This window comes from Convolutriloba macropyga, chromosome 2 (assembly GCF_964194025.1).
Source record: "Convolutriloba macropyga chromosome 2, txConMacr16.3, whole genome shotgun sequence".
In the NCBI taxonomy this organism is placed as follows: Eukaryota; Metazoa; Xenacoelomorpha; order Acoela; family Convolutidae; genus Convolutriloba; species Convolutriloba macropyga.
This window is the reverse complement of record NC_134469.1, coordinates 18,759,362-18,784,296: the sequence shown is the minus strand read 5'-3', so window position 1 is coordinate 18,784,296 and position 24,935 is coordinate 18,759,362. Positions and strand designations below refer to the sequence as shown.

The window sequence follows — 24,935 nt, the reverse complement described above, 5'->3', positions numbered from 1 at the left end:
TCTGGATTTTTTCTGGACAGTGTTTTTGATCGTTTTTTTTAGGATAATGGCGTTTTGTGACGGTTTTTTTTAGGAGAGTGCCGTTCTTGAAAATTTGTTTAGTAATCTACCATTATTGAGCGCGTTTGACAGTTTACATGTTTGAGTTTGAGTTTGCTGATGTGGATTATGTAGCCGGATAAGATGTCAACGCTTAAGTTAGGTTTTCAATACAACTAAAATAAATATCTTGAACTTTCTAATGTTTTTCAACAAAGTCAAAGACTAATTCAAATGAATTGAGGGTTGACGTACGAGTCCACCCATCCTAATAGGCTTGGCAAAAGACTAATTTTTTATTCTAGCTAGTCTCAGAAAAGAAACAGTTTCTTAGTTGTCAAATTTTGGGCTCAAAAAACTCATTGTAGAAAGTTTTCAAAATTTCTCGATACATTCAGAATTTTGATATAGCTCGTCTACAAAAACAACAAGTAGTCAGAAACAATCTTATTTTTGGAATAACGTTAAATAATGGGAATCTCCTAAAATTAACGGTCAAATACGGTCGTTTTCTAAAATTAACGGCATTTAACGGTCATTTCTTAAGTTTAAAGAACGTTGAAAAAGTGTTATCTGCAAAAGAAATAATGGATAAAAAACGTTCATTACTAACACTTAAAAAACGCTCAGAAACAGTTTTTTTCTAAAAAGGAATCGCCGCTCCAAAACGGTCTTCTCTTAAAATTAATAGTCATAAATGGTCATTTCTTAGTTTTAAAAAATGCTCGAAAATGGCCATCTCTTAATAATAACGCTCAAAACTACCATTTCCGGAGTCGAAATTACGATCAAAAGCACTCAAGCCGGTCATGAAATCATAAAGTCTTAAACCGTTTTTCCGAAAAAACACCAATCAAAAACTATCATTTCTTATGTTTGTTTCAAGCAAAATTTCAATAGGGGAAAAAGTTTTGGAGAAAAGTTTGTTTCTCCACGTCCTTTATAGAAATGATTGATGCAGAACAAAGCAAATTTTCAGTTATAAGTTCTTTGCTAAAAAACGTTTACTGTCGTTATCGGGTGCATAATTCGATTTTAGGAAATGGCAAAATGTTGTCAATAACACACGTAGTTGATTTCCTACAAAAACTTTTCCGAAATAAACCCGTTGAACAAAATTTCTCAGAATAATAATCAATATTTTGGGTGATAAAATTCTTGCCTTAAGTCGATAGGCCATTTTCGATTAAAAAGGCAGTCTGGAAGATATATGTTTGAACTGTTTTTTTCACTAAATCTCCAAACTTTCTCAATAGAACAACGTTTTAAACAAAATGCAATTAAGGCTTCGCTGCTAAATTTCAGTTCGAGGAAGTTTTCTCTATCTAAACACAATATGCTCTGATAACGACAGACAAATCATAATTGTAAACTCATTTTATCTGGACCTTGGCAAATTACTCGATTCAATATCTAGCTCAAGTTATTTTAGTAATGAGTATCAAAATATGGTAAAAAAATGGTTAAAAAGTAAGTTAACAATGAACAAGTTTTAGACAATCGTATCATTTGAATAACATTAAAATAATCCTTACAAACGGATTACAAGACGTTTTGTAAACTAATTTTTCTACTAATTTAGCAAGATCTTTGAACAATTACGTGAACGGGTGCAACTAAATCAGCAGTTCGATCTGACCGAAACATTCTTCATCGTAAGTCCTTCAAATTCAGACAGTAAATTGACTTGTAAATTACACTGCAGATTTTCCATTCAGTTTGGCCATTTGCTGTTTGCGACTTTAGTTCGATCTCTACAACTGCTATCATCCGAAGTTAGGTTAAACAATAGAACGATCGACTAAAATTTATTTTTCACTATCACAAATCATCTGATACTGCATGGAATTTAGAAACGTCCTACTTAAAAAACGGAACAAATTGAAATTGAAAGATCAATGGGAAGCTTTTCCATGGCGCATTTTGTGATTGAAAAATATATTTCTCTTAAAAATAGCTCTATTACCCAACATCTTCTATTTTCGTTATTCAGCAGTTTGAGTTAACCAATAACTTTATGTTTCTTGTTTACTTTCCAACAAATGTACCATCAAATAGCTGTGCCGTGTATGTTTGACTGTATTTAAGCTTTTCTCTCACACATACATTTCTGTAAATTATGCAAGAAAAACAGCTTAAAGGGACAATCAGTAAAAAATCCATTTTGCCAACCTGAAATTATATTTAGTTACTGCTCTTGTAAATACATAAATTTTCATTAACAATCACTTTTGCTAAAATTACCATCACTAGTTTATCAAGCAAAAACTGTTCTTAGAAAATTTTGTGAATTTTTTATATTAACCTGTACGATAATTGTTAGCGCAAAATTATCAGTTTCAGTTTCCGGTGACTTTCAGATGTTGCCTGTATCTATTCGTGTCCATAAAAATTGTGCAACTCTTCCTCTTTATTTTGTTTAATTTTCTAAATAAGTTTGAACCAAGGATAGCGTTTTTTTTTTATGTTGCCAATTAACTCAGAGTAAGCTGATTATTCTGGAATTTACTACAAGTGTTCATTTTTTTAGTGATTTGTCACTCTAGTGAGTTTTTGAACGCGTCACTACCCTAGTCGAGGCCATAAGTTTATCTTGTAAGATCTTACAAGATTCTTGCAAAAAAAGTTTATCTTACAAGATCTTGCAAAAAAAAGTTTGTCTTTCTTAAACAATCTTTTTTGTATATACTGAAGCGAAGTTTTTCATTTTCTGTCCTGGTTGCAGTTTCCAAGAAAAGCTCGTCACTGAAATTTATAATTTTTTTTTCGGAATGTGGTGCTATCTTGCGGTCCTTGAAAAATTTGTTATAATTTGTCAAAGTTTTGATTGACTTAAATGAAAACTGCAAACAATCATTCTAGCAGCTGAGATTTGTTCGGCAAATTTAACTATTTGATGCCTTGTTTGTTCAAAAATTTTGAACTCTTTGCAATCTCTTATCTAAATTTTAAATGTTGGATTACTTTTCTCTATGCTGAGAAGCTGTGCAAAACTTTCTGCATCTGTTTTTCTAGTAAATAAATTTTGTTCGTGGCATATCTGCAAGATATAATGCAAGACAAACTTGAATTGAATATCATTATTTTTATAGCTCTTTAGTTTCAATTCAAATTGGCTCCACTTTATGACAAAAACGTATGTGAACCTATGTAAAACTACTTGTGCTGGTAAGCAAACTGTTTTAGTGATGATAAGAAATTTTATTTTACCTCTTGAGTGGTGAAACACCACTACCAACATAAAATGGTGGAATTATAATTTCAAAAGAAAAAAGCTGCGTATAGTACCAAAAATCACAGCAAAACTTATTTATCATTACGGCGAATTATATTGGCTAAACGGTTTTAAGGTTCACTGATTTCGGCTATGAAAACACATTTTTTTCATCTTTATTCACCTTGAGTTCAAACAAAACGCATTTCTTACTAATAATAAATTCACTGCATTTAGCTCATTTTATTGATTTGAGCAATTTTTATTGTTGAAACATTGACTCAATTACTAATTTTACCAGTTCAAAAATTGTAAATGGATAACTATAGCAATTTCTAAAAATGATTTTTATGCTTTAAAAAAAAAAACTCTTGACATGGGAAGTATTCAATAAATGTGCTGAAAGAGAACCGTAACAATATAGAGGGGCTGGGAGAAAAGAACAATTGTCAAGAACGAGAGAAAAGTATCGGAAAAAAATACGGAAAATTTGTACAAAAAAGTGCGAAATTTGTGCAAATTTTTAAGAATTGTTTTAAAATTTATTTGGCACGGTTTCTAAAATGCAGAAAATAGACAAGAAAAGTGTCAAACTGTGAACTTTTTGTAAAACGATGAAAATGAGGTCTTGAAAGTGTGGAAAAAATGACTGAAAAGTGTTGAAGATAGGAAAGAAATGCGCTAAGAATACCAAAATTATGCACTTTTAATGAACAAATTATTAACAAAAAGTGTTTAAAATGTATTCTTTATGCCTAGAGGGGTTACAAAATAGGTAAGATAAAAAATCATAACTTAAAAAACATAATTTTGAACACAGTGTTTGAAAAAGTCATTGCAAATAATCATAGGAGCTTCTTTCTACAAAATTACCTGAAAAATGAGGAGGTGTTCAAAATGTAGGTAAAGATATGAAGCTCTGAAAGAAGTCAGTCAGAGCTGCAACACAGTACACATTTATCCCTGGTAATTTTAGAGGTGGACTAAGTGTGAAACTTGCTCCCGGGGACAGAAATGGGTAGCTGAATGTTATGGATCCACAAATGTGCTGTATTCAAAATTAGTTTGAGCTGCAATTAATTTTGAAGCTCTAATTTAGCGCTCATTTTGAAAAAAAGGAACTTTAACGAGCACCTGTCGCGAGTCTGGACGATTCAACTGGCGAATATGAATTGAAGAAGCATGAAAAGTGTCTGCTTTATTTCTGTTAAACTTAATATTATTGCATAGTTCAGCATGAAAAAATTTTGCCACAAAGAAAATTAACAAAGTGTCGCCAAATCTGCTTTATCGAATTTCAGGTGATTCGTTGTTTTCAAACATTGGTTCAAATTACGACTGGAATTTTTGCATTACAACTAAGATTTTTTAGTTGTCATCACTTAAATTATCCTTACTTTAATTTTCTATTTTAAATGACTGTAGTTCTATGATCGCGCATTTCGATCTTCTATAATTGATTCCGCTGTACACTAAAAGTTTTCAACGGAATTGATTCGCAGTACAGGGACCAATTTTATTTGTCAAAGCAAGTATTTGACGACCCGTTATGACAACCTCAGATACTGATTTGTCGAATCAAATTTCCACGATATCACTTTGGGATGCCTTGTATGGTGGATCTATCAGGTTGTAGTATGGTTAGTATATCTCCGAATTGGTGCATTTTGCATACGATGGATATCTATTTTGATTGAGCAATTCATGAGCATCGTGATTAAACCTCCTTACTGATTAAACGTTCCCAGTCGTTAAATATCAGATTGCGTTTTGGCAACCCGTTATGGGCACCTCGGATACTGTTTTGTCAAACCAAATTTACACAATCTCACTCCGGGTTGCCTCGAATGGACTATCAAACTTTTGTAGTTAGTATATCTCCGAGTTGGAGCAGCATTTTGTACTTTGATTTTGATTGGAGCAGCATTTTGATTGAGCAATTCATGAGCTGTGCATGAGCATAGTGATCGAACCTCGTCACTGATCAGACGTTCCGAATGGTTAAAGATCAAGCGCATCCAAACAACTTCAGCTATAATCAGACTTCAGCTCGTTCTTGATCAAAGTTGACCAGGTCATGTTAATAAAAGACATTTCAACCCGTGCATTTTTCTCATCGAATGATTACCTATTCATTAATGCACAACTAAATTTGGGTAGTTATGTTTTAAGCCCTGTCAGTTTTTTCGTTTCTTAACCTAGTGTGCTAGCGTCTTGGCTTCCCGGGTCGAGTTTTTTGGGTAAATTTTTGTAAGAAATGCGGTGCATGCGGTGAATTTTTGTAAGAAATGCGGTGATTGCGGTGAATGCGGTGAAAATAAATATTTCACCGCATTTCACCGCATTTCTTACAAAAATTCACCGCAAAATTCACAGCATTTCTTACAAAAATTCACCGCATCGACTTTTGTGGAAAATTAATGCAAGAAATGCGGTGAAAGCGGTGAATGCGGTGAAAAAAAAAATAAATCACTACATTTCACCGCATTTCTTACAAAAAATCATCGCATATGATTTCCAAAGTTTACTCAATCTGATTTAAATTCACAAGAAATTGCATAGATGTAAGTGACAGTTTGCGCAGTGGACTAAGCAATTGAAGGCACGCAGGAGGTCAGAGATTCTAACCCGTGCGCGGACAATTCTTTTTTGTAAGAATACTGAGAACGCGGTGAAAATAAACAATTCACCGCATTCACCGCAAAAAGATGTAAGAAATACGCGGTGAAAATTATTTTGTTTCACCGCATTTAACCGCATTTCTCACGAAAATTCACCGCCAAACCTCGACCCGAGTATTACTGGATGGCAGCAACAGACTTGGTTAGGAATACAGTATGGTTGCTTTGAGTTATGACAATGTCAATATCGTTTTAAACGTACATGCAACAGTTTCATGCTTCATTTTTCGTTATCTTCTAGAATTATGACAAATTTCGATTTTCAGCTACTTTTCTTTCACTTTAAGAGAAAAAAATCAGCTCTCAGCTACTGTATTGTTTGTCTTAACATTGGTGAGAAATCTCATCAACTTTCCATGGAAACAGCTGAAAAAGTGACAATCGATTTATCATCATGAGCATGCATCTTAGCATCTCCATTTGAGATTTTCTGCAGAAGACATAAGAGCTGACCGGTTTTTGGGAAAACCATCAAATGTTTCTATACTTATAACCGGTATAATCGAACAGAAAAGAATATTGGCAAATAATTTTTCAATGGAATCTACATAGTGCTATTCCATTTTGTTTCTAATCTTTTTCTCATTTTATTTTGGTTCTTCTACATTTACAGTTTAAGGGATAGCTCTTTTCTATTTTTACATTTGTTTTATGAATAAGATACTTAAAACGGTTTTTGTACAAGCGATTACGAACAAAAAATAAAATTGGTTAACACTTTTTCTATGCCATTAATATGGTGCCATTGCATTTTGTTTCTAATTTTTTTCTCATTTTATTTTGGTCCTTCTACATTTACAGTTTAAAGGATAGCTTTTTTATTTTTACAATTGCTTTATAAATAAGATACTTAAAGTGTTTTTTGTACAAGCGATTTGCAATTAGAAAATAAAACCGGTTAACAATTTTTCAATGCAATTAATATGGTGCCATTCCATTTTGTTTCCAAAATTTTTCTAATTTTATTTTGGTCCTTCTCTATTTACAATTTAAGGAAGAGCTTTTTTTCATTTTTACAGTTGCTTTATAAATAAGATACCTAAAGTAATTTTTGTACGTAAATACAATTGAATGAAACAGAAAACTTTTGGATCAATATCAGCTGCATTTTCAAGACTTTTTACTTACTTCAAAGACTTAATTTAAGTTGATAATAAAGCATTCTTCTTGTATTTAATAGGCATAATTAAACAAATCTCCATCACAAATATTCCAGAATTTTGTAAAATTGAACCTTTGTCTTGTTTTTTAGTGTGCATGTGCAAAAATTGTAGTTGTTCAAAAAAAATTTGTAAATTATTTCAAGTTTGAATTTCAATTTAGGAATTAACAATGTAAAATTTTCAAAAGTTTTCGTATCAAAAACAACAGTTTTTTGTAGTGATGACAGCACAACGCCTGCTTTTTGTAATGCTTGCTTTTAGGTCACATTCGTCTCAGCTACAGTTCTTCACCTAAAAGACCAAAATGTCATTGCCTAAAAGCTTTACGAAAGTCTGAAAAAACACATTTCGTTTTATTTTAAATACACTAAAAATGCTAACTACTGGATTGAGAAAATTTTCACATGTTTAAATGTAGGTTTTTATCTGAGAAACCACCAGGTAACAAGGATAAGGTCTGTAATAAATTTTTTAACACTCTAATTTTTTAACACTCTGACACTCACTTTCATTTTTTAACACTCCAATATTTTTTAACTGCAATGCCTTAATAGTCTTGAAGCCCCTCGTGAAAAGCTCATAGTGTTTCATTTAAAAATTTTCCGTCTCTCACAAGGCATATATTTTTTTAGAAAACTTTTTGAGACAATAAAAAGCATCTGTTTATGAGCTAGAAAAGGTAAAACAAATTTGAAATGGCTTTCGTTGACAATAAGAATAAGTAAAAATTAATGGCTATACAGGAATAATTGCAAATCAACTACTGGAGAATTAAATTCGAATCAGAAGGTCCAGAAATGTATTTAAGTAGTTTTTGCAACAATCAGTATGCAGAAAATGAACTTCATAATATGACGCTGCTTTTTTTCGTCTATTTAGCATGATGAAAATTAGGAGGGAACGAATAGCAAAAAATTACAAATATTTGTCAAATTGTTTTCAAGAGCTGTCAGCAAGTTTTCTTGGTTTACCTTGGTAAGGTCGTACCGTGATCTTATCAAGCTTTATCATGAAATATCTGCGTTTAAATTTTTGGCGAGATGTTTCAAGTTTTGCAAGAGATGTCAAGATCATGCTTGTTTTATCAAGGTGTATGAAATTGCAATTCAATGGGTAAAGTTTAGTTTTTCCTTTGTGTGGCGGCGAATGATTTCAGCTGTAGTTTGTACAGAATGTCTGATTCGATTCGAGGTTAGCATGACTGTTGAGGTATTTGCTGCTATTTTCTCAAAACGGTTTATCAGTTGCGCAGATATTTGGATTGCAATGACCTTTCTGCGCAAGTATTACAGGTTATTTTTGCATGAGTGAAGATATTTTTTGTGTAATCCTTTTAATTTCTGCGATGAAATGATCAGAAATGTCGTTTTTTTTGTGCTATATAGACTTTTTTTTTAACTTTAAATGTTACTGAGTAAAGCGGGTAATATATCAAAATGCGTCATTTTTCTTATCCAATCTGAATCGAATATTTAAATGCGCATAGAAATCGTTCCAATTTACGTACAAAGCTCGGAAAAACTGAAAAATTGGTACAAAATGGTGACTGGCATTGAACTGACTCTATATCAGACAAAATACCGGCCAAAAGAGCATGAAAAAAACCACTTGTTGATATATTCGCCGTAACCTTAATACGTTAACGAATACCAATACGTTGTCTTATGTGTAGTTATATATATATATATATATATATATATATATATATATATATATATATACACAAATATATATACATATATATATATAGAAACGAATTGAAATTATGAAACGAAAGAGCGTTTTATCACCCTACATTTTTGGTACCGCAACCTATGCAGTTTTCTTTGTCACTGAGTAGGGGTCAGTATTTATCTACACCCAGGACCCTTCTAAACTTCTCTGTCCCTATTGAAGAAAGCGACACCAAAAAGCATACATCAACACCAGCAGTCGCGATTGGGGAACTTGACTGGTCCTACAGCAATTTCCACTGCCATAAACGAAGAGGAACAACTTCACTTTCCCGCTTCTACTGCCATTGTCACTGATGCATCACGCGAAGGAGGGGAAGCATGAAAACGGGAACACAATGATGCCGGGAACACAGCCTTTCCAATGAAAACGGGAACACAGCCTTTTCATAGTTCAATTCTACTGCTGCTGCACGCGGACATCACTTGCCCAATTCTCAGGCTGGCGCTGTTCTTAGGGGGTGGACTGGACACCACACCTGTTGTTGACTTCATCCTCTGCAACTAATGGTGTCGAAACAGTTCCGAGTCACGATCAGATTAAGCATAGCGAGCAAAATGAATGGGTATAAACAAGTCGTAAGTCAGAACCCCAAAACTGTCAGACAACATATCTGAATAATTATATTGCATTAATGTAATACATTTTGGACGGCAAACTCCAACCTCTAACTGGAACTTCAACGGTACCAGAACAAAAATTAAGAATTCCGTGATTTTCAACACGGATATCTAAAATTAAGAATTCCGTGATTTTCAATACGGAAATCTTAAATTAAGAATTCCGCGATTTCCAATACGGAAATCTTAAGAATTCCGCTTTTTAGATCACCGGTCACCATCAAACCCCACATATCAAAATTTTCGTGACAAAAAACATCGATTTTGAAAATTTTTCGTCGAGTCCTCGAAAATTTGTAAAAAGTGATCAAATCGGTTTGTATATCAACTCTGATATAGCGAAATTGGAATGAACATTATGCTAAATTGTTCAATTTTGAAAATTTTGTGTCAATTTTGATGCAATTCTAAAAACTTAAGAAAATCAATACCGAATATTGATAAACCGTATTTTCGAGCTTGAAACCGTCCAGTTTACTGGATTACCGTTCCGTAATCAAGAATTTGCAAAAAAGTTGACCTAAACGTGAAAACATTTGACAAAAGCATAAAATTTCGACAAATTTGTCAAAATTTTGATTTTTCAACTGAAAGCTCGTCAATTGAGTGAAACTCAATACACACAAAAAATATTTGAAAAAACTCACAACCTCCGGCCTACAAAAAATTATCGAATTCCCAAAATTTTGTTTCGTCGCTCGTTTAAGTAACGTATCGTACGCGTCCTTTTCGTCCTTTAATTTTTCAAATCCCCGCGTTTTGTTTTTTTTTCCAATAACGTCGCTCTCCCAAAACTTTTCTTTTCGTTTTCTCCGTCTACTTTTCCCGATATCGATGTAGTATGTCAAATATGAAGAAGTATGTTGTGTTTTTGTTGCAGTATGTTGAATAATCTAGTGTGCTGGTTGGTTGCTTTGGTCTTGTTGCTTTCTAGGGTGTGACTTAAGTTTGTTCTAGAGTTACGGCTAGTTGGTTTCTGGACTTTTCCAACTTTCTAAATTACTAGCACACCTGTTGTAATATATTGATTTTACCAATGTATGTTTGCTTGTAACTGTATGATTGTTAGTTGGTTTTGGGCTTTTGCCTTCTAGGGTATGAATAATTTTATTCTGGATTTACGGCTATATTGTTTTCTTAACTTTTCCAGCTTTCATAAACTACAAAACTCTGCATACTGTTTAACTTTTGCTGCAGTTTGTTTAATATTCTTGGTATGCTGATCGGTTGTTTAGGTTTGAATATTGCTAGGGTGTGACTTATGTTTATTCTGGAGTTACGGCTAGTAAATTTCTTGCTCTTTTCATCCATTTAGTTTACTGCTGTTTTTGCCGTAAATTAGTTCGTTATTTGTATATATTAAACCCCATAATGACTTGTGCTAGTTTGTCTTATAGTACCATCTCTCCTCCTTCCTAGGGTGTGAATTAAGTCTGTACTGGAGTTACGGCTATTTTATTTGGTTGAGTTTGATGCTTTGGTTTGCTAGCTTAGTACTTCCCGACCTCCCCGCTTGTTGCTTAATCGTCTCCCGCCCGTTCCTTTCCCTCTTTTCGTTTCGTTGCGCGCTACTCACTCAACGCTTCCGTTGTAACCGTCCGTTTTCCCGTCGCGCCGTGAGTCCGTTGACCGACATTTTCGTTCCGTCCGTCTCGTTTCCGGTTTCCTCGTGCGTAGCTCCTTCCACGTTTCCCTCCCGTCTGTTGCGTCGCCCGTTTCCGACCCCCGTTCTGCCCGTTCCGTTCCGTTTCTCGTTTCGTTGTGCGCCATTCACCCGTCCTTAACGCCCGTCCGTTTCGTCTCCCATTTCGTCACACTTTATCCACCCGGCCCTCTTTCGCGTGTCGCCTGTCTTTTTGTAGAGTATCACGTTGCGAAAAAGCACCTTAGACGCTCTCTGACTTTCGTTACCTACTTTGCAACTCTATCTACTATGAATTACTCGGCAACTTTTTTACTGCTCTTCGGCGGCTTGATTATCAGGTCGTTGTCAATTGGGATCGGTATAACCCTCATCCCTTGTGATTGTTTGGAATTTAGTTTAATTCGAGAAATCAGCCATTTTAAGATTATGGCCGAACAGCAAGAGAAATTGAAAAAACTTTTTATTGCAAGATCTAATCTAGAGTTTGAGTTATGTAACATCCATATGGACATCACAGATGCCATAGATTGTCAAGACAGGAGGGATAAAGTTGAACGCTTGGTTTTTAAGTTGAGGGATGTTTTCAGTAAACTGGTGCAGAAGAATGAAGAACTATTTGACTTGGCCAGCAAAGCGGAGAACCCAGATTCAATTTACCCTGTCCTTGAGCAATGGTTGGATGATGTAATCAAGAACAGTGATAAATTCTTGCATGCGGCAAGAAGCTATATTGACTCAGTTGCTGACCGAGACATCGTGTGCGAGGGCGTTAATCCTCAAGCGTTGTCCAAGATAAGTTCACGCCAAACAGCATCATCAAAGTCTAGCCAGCGTAAACATGACTTCCTCATGGCAAAACTAAAAAACTAAAACGCGAAGAGGCCGAAAAACAGGAACAAGCTGCCATGCGCCTTGCTATGCAAACACACGAAATTGCCATGAGAAAAAAGGAGCTTGAAATACAAATGGAGCAGATGGCACTTAAAGAACTGGAGAGAGACCACCGCCAGCGTGCTGCCGCAGCTAGGCCGAATTGCATGAGGCCGAATTAATGGATAATCGTTCATTTTTAGTCACCACTCAAATGAACTAAATTTATTTAAAGATATGAAATCAGATAGAAGTCAAAGACTTGTTCAGGATAGGGTAAATTCGTCTCCACCAGGTAATTCCTTGACGGCCGCAAGTAAATTTAATTTTTCTCGTCCTGTTTCAGCAACCGCTGACCCTCTTGTTCAAGACACTGCCCCTAGTAATCTTCCAGAAAACACATGTAATGCTGCCGGTAACTTAAATCACCTTGAAATGCTTTCTCAGTACACACGGCCAGGAGTTGCAATTTCTGTTGCTCAGCAAGAAGCGTTGTATCGTGAATACCTCCAAGCTCAACTGCAGCAATCATTCAGTGATCAATGTGTTGAGCAGTCACAGAGTCCCTCAGGCAGTGGTAAGTTGAACCCAGTGAACCAAGTACCAGTCGACAAACAAAATGTCGCCCTCCCACCACTTCAGCCACCTATACAACCCCCCTGGCTACCAACATTATGGCAGCAACGAACTTTATTTTTGTACCTGAAGTTTCAACAAACCCACAGGAAAATTAGTTCTTGGGTCCAAAGAGCTCCAGTGTGCCTGGTCAATTGCATCTGTCCATCCCTCATGTTCCACAACAACAGAATCCATCTCAATGTAACATTCCACGCCAAACACAAGTCCCTATTGCCCATTCCCTGTATAATGGCCCTCCACCTCTAAACACACTCGTGAACCCGCCTGGTACCGTGTCCTACTGCACCGAAACGTCCCCTTAACCGTAACTCCGATTTAAATTTGTTGCGTTTTACTCAGAATACTCCCCAAACCTAAACCAGGCGAAAAATAATGCAACCGTCTTCAACAAGGTTCAACCGAACCTACCCCAAAGCACAGCTAACCTCGCCATCAGCCATCCCATCTTGCAATTCAATGCAAAACAAAATCCTAATAGCAACCACGCAGCAAGCTGTAGCATCCCTGTTAACCCCTTTAGTACAACTACTAACATCGCGCCACCTTTTGTCACGCCGGTTTTACATCCAACATACGGGCACACTGCCCTGATACCATCGTGCTGGGGTGGCCCACCGCATGGAGCGGTTTGTCTCCCGTTGGGGTACACCGGCCATTACTTGGTCTGATAATGGTACTAACTTTGTTGGTGCTGAAAAAGAACTACGCGAGAACATCGAAAAGTGGAACGCCATCAACATCGTCGTGGCACTTGCCCACAAAGGCCTTAAGAGGAGGTTCAAATCGCCCAGTGAGCCACACCAAGTTGGCATCTGGGAGAGGCTGGTACGTAGTTTTAAGCGAAAACTTTACACCCTCCTCGGTACTCGTCGTCTCACGGACGAAGTTTTGAACACTACTTTTTGTCTCGTCGAACACGCACTTAATTCTCGTCCGTTAACGCCATCTGGGCCGGAGGATGTTACTGAGTAAAGCGAGTAATATATCAAAATGCGTCATTTTTCTTATCCAATCAGAATCGAGTATTTAAATACCGGCCGAAAAAGCATCAAAAATTGCCGTCTACGTAGTTTTAAGCGAATACTTTACACCCTCCTCGGTACTCGTCGTCCCACGGACGAAGTTTTGAACACTACTTTTTGTCTCGTCGAACACGCACTTAATTCTCGTCTGTTAACGCCTTCTGGGCCGGAGGATGTTACTGAGTAAAGCGAGTAATATATCAAAATGCGTCATTTTTCTTATCCAATCAGAATCGAGTATTTAAATACCGGCCGAAAGAGCATCAAAAATTGCCGTCTAAAAAACCACTTGTTGATATGTTCGCTGTAACCTTAATACGTTAACGAATAGCATTACGTTGTCTTATGTGTTGTTATATATATATGTATATATATATATATATATATATATATATTTATATATACATATATATATATATATATATATATATATATAGAAACGAATTGAAGTTATCAAACGAAAGAGTGTTTTATCACCTACATTACCTTTTGAACCCTTAATTGCTTGGACCAACTGTCCTCTTGCGGCTCACTAATTAAGCTCAACCAATGTTTCTTATGACATCATCGTCCTTTTTAGGTTTTCAATTGGTGGTTACAGTTTCATCCTCATTTGTAGAGCTTTTCTCGAGCTCCTTGATTTAATTCAAGTTCTGGTTTTGCGAGTTTGATTTTCAAGAATTATCTTGCAGTTTTGACCTTGAATGAAGCTTTCTTTAGTGGAGTTGCACTGCTGAATGGTATAAAGTACACCCAACTTAATTGCCGGATTCTGTTATCTTGGAGTTTATGCGTCTGCTTGAGCAAAAAGTGTTTGCACAAAATTTTTCACTGAAACAATAGCACAATGAATTATCGGAGCTTAAGTTCTCTTGATATTTTTTCTTTGCATAAATTCGTTCGTTACCTGTTTCCCAATTAATCATCTTGTATGATTTATTGATTTGAGCGTAAAATAATTTTAATATGTGTATAGATAGAAACTGAAAAATTTTGCCCCAAAATCGTTTTTGAAACTGTGATGCTATAAGTTTACTCTTGGTAAAGAAACTGCGATGCGAACTTATTTTTACGTGCCAAAAAGCAAACAAAGGAGCAATAATTCTCGTTAAATGAATGGCCGCCCCTCTTTGTCGCTACCCTTTGATTTGGACCAATCCACTTTTCATATTTTTCTACCGCAATCGCAATTCCGCAAAAGTTGACATATATTTATGACATTTTCTTACGGCAAAACCGTTAAGCGGCGTATGGCATTAGGCGGAAACTTGATCAAACAAAGGATTTAAATGCTTGGGCGAAAACTTTGTATTTAAGGGCTTTTGTGGTCATGAGGGCAATACCAATTTAAAAAACTTGAATAAGGTACTTCAGAATCCACTTGACGCCAGGATGAAGTCTAAACAAATGGATCTGATGAGACCGACCGAGACAGAAATTAATTCTAATCAGACCCAAGTGCCTCAAAACTCTTTTCTGCCCGGAGGTTCGCTCGAATCCATTTCTAATCAAACTCAAGGACGCTCGAAATGCGTTGGAATTGATCTCTCGTCAGACTCAAGGGCGCAGGAAAACCATTTCCGATCAGATGCACCTTCTTTTTATGATCGAACACAAATGCACTCGAAAATTGTCTCATCGGAATATCCTGGGTTCGAAGCGGTTTCTGATAATACTATCCTGCGCTCGAAGTCGATTTTACCCAAGACTGAATCCAGATTACTAAAGCGGATGTGACAGACCACCAAAAACAATCAAACTCTCAAAATGATTTTTTGAAATCCATCACCCCAACTGTGTCAATTTTTTTCGCATTTTTCAAACTTTTCTTGCACTTTTTTTACCCATAATAAAATATTTATAATACAGCCATAAATTACTTCCTTATTATGTCATCTTTCTCTCTAATATTTTTTTGCGAAAATCATTTGAGGACAATTGCATTTACATTGAATTTAATAAACTCTCGTTGCAATAACAATATTTGCTCAATTTACCGGTGAAACAACGTTGAACGTCCGATTGACAGTACAGAGTCTGTTTCGTCATTAACCTACGAGTTTATCACACTCATTGATCACCTCTGTTTCTTTACCAACAGTGGCAATAAATAATGCGATTAACTACTATTAAATGTAATTACGGCAAAAGTGTGACATAAATATGCAACTGTAGTTGTCTTCAAATGGCCAGAGTTATGTTAAAAAACATTACCACACAGTTGCTATCGCCCTTTCGAAGTTATTCAACAACTTGGCTTCGCCTTGGAGTTTGACAACTTCTTGATGGCAATAATAACCGTGCTGTAATATTCATTATTAATTCATTTTTGATTTCAAGAAAATGTTGAGAACTTTCTGACCTACACAGTTGAGCACTTATTAGCGTCAAGTGATATTTAAATCACCGTTTTCAGGTGTTTTGTTTTTGCATTTGCTTATTATCGACTACAATGGCAGCTTTGGCTTTCCACATCAGCACAAATTGGAGATATAAGCGTTAGACCATTAATGCGCCCTTTTTCATTTTAGGATAATAGTGAACTCAAAAATACCTCATCAATCTGGTTTCTACAAAGGGTTCCTAGGTACCAATAGTTAAATGTTCTAAATCGTCCCACATTGTTTATGAAAAAGCAATCTTTCAATTCTTTTAACACTGCTTCTTTGGATAGTAGGTTCCTTTTCCCTAGAGTATTGTGGGTCGGGGTTATTATATTCAGTTTGAGGCGGATATGAAGCTTGTTAGGGTATGTCACTTATGACAAGAAACGTAATCAAGGCTCAACGTGTTAAACAATTTCTTCAATTAAACTTTCCTAGATTCAATGGAAAAATTTAAGACTTAATAAGATTTAAGTTTTCAGCTAGTTTATATTTCGGAATCTAACCGCATCTACAATTACTTTAAGTATGTACTTTCCAGTTTAAAGAGGAATGAACTTTTTCGTTATCGTATCTTAGTTGTTTTATTTTACCTTCTCAGTCATTTGCCACAAATGGAATGCTAACATCTGAAATTTTGTAGTTCTAATTCTTCCTTTTGCTGCTTTTTTTGTACCTTGTGGTCCAGAGTATCGAAGGATTTTCGCGACGCAAAATTCATGATAGTATATTCGATTGGCGTGGACACGCAATACCGTGCTGACAAAGTTACCGTGTTTACACTGTCAAAATATGATATGTAACCTTTGAGCGCTACTAAACATTCGTTTTAAGCATTCGTTCGGCAATTTGGCTTTGATATTGATACATAAGGGTAACGCTTATATTACGTTTACGTAGTTCCACAATTCCCGTTGGCATCCTTTTGTAACAAGGAGGCTCGGTAATGTGCGTTCGCACATTAAGTTCCGACCCCACTCATCTACATTTTCACTTAATTGTCTACCAAATGAGGAAGAGATAAAAATTAACACGGCAACATGTCGTTCAAAAAACTAATAAATAATAAAACAATCTACCTTAGAGAGCCTATGAGACCTGTGACTACCATAATATGACTACCAGAAAAGACGGCGATAAAAATCGAATAGTTTCAAATACTAATTACAACAAAAACTCGTTGTCCATTTTTTGAAAATCATTAATAACCAAATCAAGATGGCATGAGATAAAACTTATACTAAACAAGTTAACCTGTACTTTATTAGAACAAAATATGGAACTTATCCTCAATGCGACTTGATAACAAGTCGACAAGAAATGAGTTAACGGGTAAAACTTAGTAAAACATTGCTTTTTTTTGGAAAGAAAAATTTTGAACTGATTAGAAACATTATGCATCAAATGAAATCATTGAGAGATTCTTTCATACCTCCACAGAGAGCCATTAGGACCTTTCACTGTTCAGGATATGTCCTTCGATTGCAAAAAGAACAACGAATACAGGCAAAAAGGGAAAAATTGCACGAAAGTGATGTCCCAGCCAATTAACATTCAGCTGTTCATTGAAAACATTGAAAATCTTCGATTGCGTTTTATTAAAGTAAACAATTGCGAATCGAATGATGCCCTTTTTTGAAATTCTGTGAAAAGAAAACAAAAACCTACAAAAAAGGAGCGAATATGTAAAAATCACGAATATTTCTTGAAAACTGGTTGTACCAAGCAAGAAGACCATTTGAGGAAAATAAAACTGCTAAGAAGAGCAAATTGTATTTCAATAGATAAATGACGTGACCTGTAATTAGAGAGGCTAAGCTCCAAGTTGACAAGTTAACAGAAATAAGATTGGCAATTATCAAAAATCTATTGTTTTTTTTTTTTACTTTTTGTTACTTTCGACTAAAAAAGTAGACAGTGTGCCTTGCAATTAACTGGAAAACTAATTGCGCCTCTTATTAGTGAGACTAAATCATAGGACTACAAAATAACTTTAAGTACAAGCTGATAAAAAATTTCACACACAACTTTACGAAACCACATTGTTGGAACAATTAAATATATAAAAAATTTATTCAGGAGAAGTTAAAATCTTCCTTTGCATTTCGTTTGATCATCATAAAGTCTTTTTGTAAAATTACTGCCACAAATTGACTGCAAAAACCACAAAAAATGAAAAGTATCTATATTTCGCAAAATTCTTCTGAAATGAATTGTCTAAGCCATGAAGACATCAGTCAAAACGTTTTAACAACAGAGAATATATTGTTTGATTCAACAAAACATATAGAAAAGAGCTCTAATTATTTCAAAGTTATAAAAGTGATACAACAATGTAAAATACAAAAATAAACCCAAATCTGAACAAAAATGGATAAGTTGAAGAATACTGTTACTCTCTTTTTTAGGATTTTAATTTGAAAGTCAATAAAACCATTAGCTTTTTACCGATATAAGCTACTAGGTTCAAAGATTCATCTATAGTTGGCCACTGAGACCTTTCATCACCAAATATTTTGCATACGACAACAAAAATTAACAAAAAACAAAGGGCAAAAATTATAAAAAAAACTACCAAATTCTGCGAGAGAATGGTATCGCCGCCCTTAAAACCATATGGAATGAAAACAGAAAAAAAATCAATTCCAAATTTTGTGGTTTTTTCAGTTAGACTGTTATCTATTGTGACAATTTACCAAAGGAACAAACTGTATCTACTGAGGGTACCAAAAATTGACTAAAATATTATAAGAAATTGACAAGTTCAAAAAAATCACTGAAATTTCCTTAAAACAAATACATTCCGCCAAGCCATTATTAACCTATGGTTCTCTGAAAACAGACTCAATCTACATTCATCTGATGCTTACCTAAGTGGGAGCTGTCATTATTGGAGCCGTGAATAAAATTTTTTGTCAATAATTAACATTAAAAGTACAAAAGCAAAACTTTTTGAAACAAGGCAGCAATAAAAGAAAAATTGAAAGTTTCTCATTCTAGGAATACATGATAATATCGAACCTATCGCTGATTTTGCGGCACGTCCAAAAAACCGCCCAAGCGTTCCAAGTGTCTGCGAATTAGACCAATTGTTGAATGAAATTCTTCAAATATTAAAAAAAAACAACAATGCATCTTGTATAATTATTGAGCTAAATATGCAAAAAACGGCAAAATTTTAATTCCAGAAGACTTTCATAGGACGCCAAAATTCAACTAGCGCTCTTTTGGAGGTTAGGGAGCCTCTGTAAATGTTTCTAGGTCACTACGTCGGGCAAACTTTAACAAAGTGAACCAAAAAAGCATATTTTGTGCCAATTTTTGATAAAAGTTCGAATTTTGAAAGTTTTATCGAAAAATTTTAGCCAATAATACTTCATAAAACCAATTCAGCAACGCCATTCTCTCTCTAATGGTAACAAAAACAGTCCGCCGTTAAAAATTTAAACGTATTTCAAATTATATTACGAAATTGTGCCAAATTTTAGCTAAAATTACTGAAAATGTGATCAAAAACAGTTGAATGTTCACAAAACTTTAAAACTCGATAACTCCCTGTAAAAAACGAAAATCAAAAAAATCTTTTTAATTCCATTTTCTAGGATGTACGTGCTTTTCAATGATACCACTCACAATTCTGTACGATGAATATATCGATCGGCCAAAATTGACTGAAAAAAAAACCCAGTTGAGTATATGGTTCCTCCATCCCCACTAAAGTGGGGGTCGAAACGAAAATGTTGAAAAATTACTTGATTGTTGTACACTACGGTACAAGAAAGCTACGTGCACCTGAAGATTTTTCAAAAAACATTACAAACATCAATAATTAGAACATTTTGTGTTCAACTTTGTTCTCTAATAACCAGTCATTAAACATTTAATTTTTTTAACGTCTAACAGACAGTGTGTATAGTTTTCATACACGTTTCTAATAACATCTGGGCCAACTTTGTTCCAAATTTCTGACACTTTTTCTAAATTTGTGCAAAAATGGCTGCTTTTGTAATTGCTGCTTCAAAACTGCCCAAAAACTTTCAATAGGACTTAGACGTGGACAGCATGCCGACCACTCCAGTACCTTCTACTCCTTCTCTTGCAAAAATGCCGATAATCTTCGGTTTATGCTAAGGAGAATTATCTTGTTGAGAAATAATGTCACGAAATTGCAATTTCTCTTTGGTAATTTTGCAAAATTTCCAAATAACTAGCAGAGTTTAGCTAGTTTAACATAACAAGTTTTTTCCGCCCACCTGATCGTGTTGCAACACCAAAAATAAGTGCTCGTTTGTCCAAACTCAAATTTTTGCCGTTTTTTAAGATATCTTGTTTTATTTCTTTGGAAAACTCGAACAATTCTGTCGCTGGAAATGCGCAGCCTTCTTTAATCAATCAGAACAACATCTGACAGAAAGAGAAATGCTGCTTGATCATATTGACATACCATTTTCAACAAAATTGCTGAGTTGTTTTTGTGTTTTCCTCAATGAAAATCCAATATCTCGTAACATGACATCTCAAGTCCTGCTATAAAAGTGAAAGATAATGCTTTTAAACAACATTTTCTGTTTAAAGTGAGAAAATCAGAGTGAATTTTTCTTAGAACTTCTGATTTCCACTTCTTTTCACGCTTTAGTGCAAATCATGCTTATTATGTACGAGTCATGCTTTAATAGCAAAAAACACAAGCTGTACGTAGCTGTTGGTACCGTACTGTTTATCTGAAGGGTTTTAATATTAAGTGGAGTAAAAAATCAGTTTTTTTTGCAGAGCAGTGTTCAGCTGTAAGTAAGGTTGTTTTCCCACAAGCTTTTTTTTCTATGAAGAGAGCGCCCTCCTTTCCTGCCAGTTTTTACTCATAAATGCAGAGTTATTATCTGTGTTGATCGCATTCGTTTGATCAAACCTATGTTTTCCCTAATTAATTGCCGGAATCTTGAGGAAATCTTGTTTCATCTATTGTTCGCATTCAACGTGAATTGCACTTCCTTGGAGCGATATTTTCATTCAGATAGAGAATTTGCGTTTTCAAGTTTTTCTTCAAACGCCGGTGCTCCCGTCAAGGCTACTTTAGTTGGGCGTGGGCGGAGTTGTAGAAAGTTGCTAAGAACATGACTCATTGAGTCATTTCTTCACTGTTGATGAGTGCAACCCATTTTGAAAATTTGGAGCATGTATTCAGCCTAAAGCAAACCTGTTCCAAATCTTTTACATCCACTTTTAGTTTTGCGGGAGAAATTTATGGAATTTATCACCAATTGGGCATGCAATCGTTTTATTCTGATTGACACCATCAATTTAATTGGACACTGCAACCGCAGACAAATATGACGCCTGGAATTTTGTTATATAAAAGAGTGACAAATTATCAGTGCTTAAGCATTGCTTAAGCATTATAAGCGCTTGAGCATTTTCAGTGCCTAAGCAGTGCTTAAGTAAATCCAAACTTGAAGAAAGTTTCCGGGCTGACCATCCAGAGTGTTTCGGTACTGAACCTGACTATTTCAATATTAACTTGCAAATGAGTACTGAAACAGCATAGTCACAATAAAAAAATTAGTCGTTGGGTCCGCAAAAAAAAACAAAAAATGTATTAGGACTGTTAAGAGTAGTTCCACAGCATAATCAGTACGGTGAAATTTGTAAAAATGTTTAAAATTCTTGATCATGTCAGAAAATAATGCAAAAGGCATAAATTTGTGTTTACACACGTCAGCAGTTAAAAAAGCTACATACTAACTGATTTCTGAGTGAATACTGCTACTGATACTCTACTGGACAGTGCATGAGGTGGAAAATGAGCGCGTTTGGGTGCGCAAGGGTTTGTTTCGGGTGCTGAGTGCGTTCTTATAACTGTTTAATCACAGCTTGTACAACCTCGACAATAGCCAAGTTCACTTAGCAGGTGTATTTGCGATCTCCCGGTCAATTAGCAGGTGATTTGATGTAGTATGATGTAAATATGCCTGTGATGTGCTGTATTATGATGTGAACATGCTTGTGGTGTTATGATTACAATGTGATTATGTCTGTGGTGTGATATATAATGATGTGAATGTGGCTCGGGTATGATGTAGTGTGATGTGATCAGTGATGAAACAGGTTAAAAACATAGATTTTTTGGCTAAAAAATCTATGTTTTTAACAGTGGTTTTACAGTTTTTTTTAAATAGATTTATAATTTCATGAACACATTTATGGATCGAAATTAGGCTGAAATCGAAAGTACAATTTTACTCTGAAGGAATGACTGATCGGTATATATTTTGACATGAGTATCAACAATTGTAAAAGTATCTGTATACAGTTCCTGGATATACACTGGTTTAATACGGAAATGCTTGGGGTGCTAACCCCGGATTTTATCCAAATTTGCTATTTTCCACAGTTTCCACATCCACACACACACACACACACACACACACAACAAACACAAACACACATACGCACACACACACTCACACACCAATAACCGTAATCTGAAAAATATTCGCAAAGAATGGTGAACGAGAAATCTGATATCTGCCACGTAATTACGTCATCTGGTACTGCTGCAAAAGTTGATGGATTTCATGATGCGGACTCAGTAAGTTGGAGTGATCTTGAAAAAATAGATGAACAATTAATTAAGATTTCCTGAAAAATGTTTTTAAAATGTTAACTGTAAAAAAGGTTCAAATACAAACATATCACGCTTGTTTGTATATAGACACTTCTAATAAAGTAATAATGCTGTAATTTTTGTAGGCAACTTTTGGCATTTTTTAAATTGTTTGATGAGAACTGGATCAACAATTATTACTACTTCAATTTTTTTTATCTGGCCTTATTAGAGAAAATGATGAACTAGATGGTAAAAGTCTCAACAGCAAATGGTAACTTTTAATACAAATTAAGGTAATTTACCGAGTTAAAGTAGCACTCAAGTAAGTTTTTTGATATTATTAACATCTTAACTTCTTTAGAAATTTTTTGGAAAAATTCGAGGTTAAATTTTGAACTTGATTGATTTGAAAAGATTTGAAAGGCACTACTATATACAATTAAAAATTCGACTTTTTATTCATTGGCGCAACTGTTAATATAGTTTGGTGTGACATATTTAATTTGATTAGAATTGTTTTTACTTGTCATATGCGGCAAATCATACCGAAAATAGACGTTTTATCAATTAAAACCTGCTTGCATATTTATGAGGCTGAAAACTGTCTTCTAAGAGACTAGCTATCAGTCTATCAATCAATTTGATAAAGACAAGTGTGAGTTATGTAATGACAGACTTGCGTTGCCTAAAATGGCATTGCCATTACCATATCCCTACTTTTTATTTATTTTTATTTGTATCCGAGTGCCTAGTGTCTTAGCAGACATCAATTTGCAATCAAACAAGAGGCAAGCGAGGGTCAATAATTATTCCTCGATTTCACAAGACGTCTGCTAAGCTATTCAGCATTGATAGATGAAAACAATATTTGCACTGTTAAGTTTTTTCTAGAGCTTAATTATGTTCATGTGTTTGCATGCAATCAAAGCATGAGCAAACAGCTTCACAAGGTGAAAAAATTGCAGATAACAAAATTTATGCATATTTATTCAGACACATTTTTCCGTATTGGCTGACATTTATTTTCCGTTCAGCATTTCATTAAAATTTTCTACCAGATAATTTTCACTTTCAACTAACTGCTTAACTAACCCTCCTACGCTTAATCCATTTAAAGTCCCCCTTTGCACTAAATTCAAACCTTTTTGAAGCACGCATTCGTGATTAAATTTTCTCAATGACGTTATGTGTTACTAAACCTTTATTATTTTTCACTAGATAACAAAATCTTTTAGTGAAAAAAATTACAAATCCCAATTTTTGTGTTCGATTTTTTGTTGAGATTTCCCCCACTTAAAAGGTTATTTTGATTTTCCCGCATCAAGGGTACTTGCAAAACGGGTTTCTCCGCGTTGTTTTCCAGAATTATTGCTCTTGTTGAGAGCAATTAATACTACATTTTAAAAAATCATTATCAAGAACAGAGACGCTTTGTGATGAATTACCATGATGACGTAAGTTGAAATTCTGTCAATTCTAAATTCACTTCCATGAAGCTTCGAGTAAGTTCCACTTTTCCTTTTTTTATTTCAACTAATTAAACTGATGTTTGTGTTGCTTTACTGTTCTCATATCCTAAACAACTACAACTTTTGAGTTTATTTATCTCATTATTTAACTTAGTAAGTGGACGTTAGTTAGATTTATAGCAAAAACATTTATAAATATCACTTGCTGAAACATGGTATCGCATATTAATGATGTAAATTTGGATCAATTCCATCATGGCTCCACCGCAATAACAGACCGTTCAAATAACGCTGAATACCAATATAACATTAAACTATAATATCATTAAATAACAATCGCCACTAAATTGTTCTAATCAAAAATTTTCTGCTGAAAATTTACGTTGATTTTTATGCGCCTCTAAAATATATTCTGGTCAACTCAATTGTTCCCTGTAAATTACAAAAAATTAAAAACCTCGAAATAGCGCAAACTTTTATTCATAATTTTTTTTCTTTTTTACAAATGGCGTTTTACATGGTAAAAAATAAAAATAAAAAGTCTTTATGGAAATAACGGTTTGTCTATTTGACTTTTTGTAATTTCAACATACACGGAGCATGTGATAGTCAAACGGTATTGAAAAATTTATATTGAAGATTTTCATGGTTTTTAGTTTCCAGCCAGTTTTCGACGCCAGGTCTTTAGCTAACTAGAAAAAAGTTTCAGGTAAATTTTTTTCTTCTCATTAACGATTTTGTTTTCAACTTAGTGGAAAATTCTCACATCAGCAGCTGGATTTAAAGTATCAACACTCTTGGTTCTCCCTAGTTTGTTGCAAAGAAAAAAATTGATCCTAGAACAAAAAAAT

At 34.7% G+C, this 24,935-nt stretch overlaps 2 protein-coding genes across 4 annotated transcripts in view; one reads left to right on the top strand and one right to left on the bottom strand.

Moving 5' to 3' along the window:
* Window positions 1-24,935, top strand: part of LOC142357620 (uncharacterized) — a 171,817-nt gene that overhangs the window by 54,033 nt on the left and 92,849 nt on the right. Inside the window, exon 1 of one of the 2 annotated variants that reach the window (XM_075409185.1) lies at window positions 23,749-24,117. The exons of the other annotated variant lie outside the window; for it this stretch is intronic. The gene's annotated coding sequence lies outside the window, so the exon portion shown is untranslated. Of the gene's footprint in view, window positions 1-23,748; window positions 24,118-24,935 lie in introns of those variants that run through there. 2 annotated transcript variants of the gene reach the window in all.
* The window catches only part of LOC142357659 (isocitrate dehydrogenase [NAD] subunit gamma, mitochondrial-like), a 545,753-nt gene that overhangs the window by 473,852 nt on the left and 46,966 nt on the right, over window positions 1-24,935 (bottom strand). The window lies entirely within an intron of this gene.